General features: G+C 46.4%; 1 non-coding gene across 1 annotated transcript; it reads left to right on the top strand.

Annotated features, from left to right (window-relative positions):
- Positions 1-321: 321 nt before the first annotated feature.
- On the top strand, positions 322-460 carry LOC123406615. The gene has a single exon (XR_006612279.1). It is a non-coding gene; the product is annotated as a small nucleolar RNA Z247 (small nucleolar RNA).
- The last annotated feature ends 1,092 nt before the right edge of the window (positions 461-1,552 follow it).

Below are 1,552 nucleotides of genomic sequence, written 5' to 3'. Positions count from 1 at the left end.
GAGACCCAAATCCTTTGAGGTTTGGTCGTTACAGGATAGCACCATTAACAATCCCGAGCATGTTGTTTGGGTTCGGCAAGATAGGCTCCTCGTCGGCTACCTCCTCAACAACCCGACGAAGGAAATTTTGATTCAGGTAGTATCAATCCCTACCATTGCTTCTCTTTGGAAATACCTTGCCACTATGTTCTCCTCCACCTCCAGATAACGCATCAACAATCTTCGGGTCACCCTTACTAATGCACATAAGGGGGCTCAAAATATGGCCACCTACTTTCCCATATGAGGCCCTTGGCCGATGAGCTTTTAGCTGCTCGAAGCCCCTTGGGTGATGAAGAACTCATCTCCCACATCCTCTCCGGACTCGACCTCGACTACCAGCCCCTCATCAATGCCCTTGACGTTCGCACCGAGCCGCTCTCCCTCGACCATCTCTTCACGTTGATGTCTAATTTTGATCAGTGTGTGGAGCTATTCCAAGGTGCCTCAGGTGGCTTCAAATCTTCAGCAAACACAACTACTCATGGCAGCTGCACTGTAACACCCAAGATGCGGTCCTATCCTTATTTTGGCGCGAGGGCCTCAACAGGGATAGAAATGCATCTCGTCGTTTTGCAAGAATGGATATCGTTACAAGTACATGTATTGAAAAGATGAGTATAAAGAGTTGGATTACACTCACCACAAGCTACATCAGAGTCACACCAGTATAATACATACAATCATCATGAAAAAGAGCAGGGTCCAACTACGGACGAAAACAAACGATAAAATACGACATCCATCCTTGCTATCCCAGGTTGTCGGCCTTGAACCCATCCTAGATCGATGAAGAAGAAGAAGAAACTCCAAAAGCACAATCATCACGCTCACGTCATAATATCACCTTACTTGTACATACAACTGGTGTTGTAGTAATCTGTGAGCCACAGGGTGACTCGGCAATGTCATTTCAAAAGGTATCAAGACTAGCAAAGTTTAATGGGTGAGGTATGGTTAAGTGGTGAGATTGCAGCAAGCGACTAAGCAGTATATGAGGTGGAAAACTTACGAGTACAAGAATAAGAGGGGGGTGACCTACGCATAACGGACGTGAACTACTGATGATCAAATGAATGATCATGAACACCTACTTACGTCAAACATAACCCCACCGTGTCCTCGATCGGAGAAGGAGCTCATGAAAGAGACAGTCACGGTTACGCACTCAGTTGGCATATTTTAATTAAGTTATCTAAAACCAGATGTTAAACAAAGTTTCCACATTGCCACATTACCGCGGGCGCGGCTTTCCGAAAGATTTAACCCTGCAGGGGTGCTCCAACTAGTCCATCACAAATTACAACAAGCCGCATAGAAATCCTCGATCACGAAGCTCGCGATCTCGTCGGACTCCTTAGTGGAAAACCTCAACTCGGAGATAACCAAAAGCATCACCGAAATCCCGATGCACAAGACATTCGTCAAAGGTAAAACTAATCCAGCAAGGCCGCCCGACATGTCAACGATCCCGATATGAGCCGCATATCTCGTTCTCAGGACACGACGGATG

Source organism: Hordeum vulgare, chromosome 6H, assembly GCF_904849725.1.
Source record: "Hordeum vulgare subsp. vulgare chromosome 6H, MorexV3_pseudomolecules_assembly, whole genome shotgun sequence".
NCBI lineage: Eukaryota > Viridiplantae > Streptophyta > Magnoliopsida > Poales > Poaceae > Hordeum > Hordeum vulgare.
The sequence above is the reverse complement of the archived record's forward strand: the minus strand, read 5'-3'. Positions and strand labels throughout refer to the sequence as shown.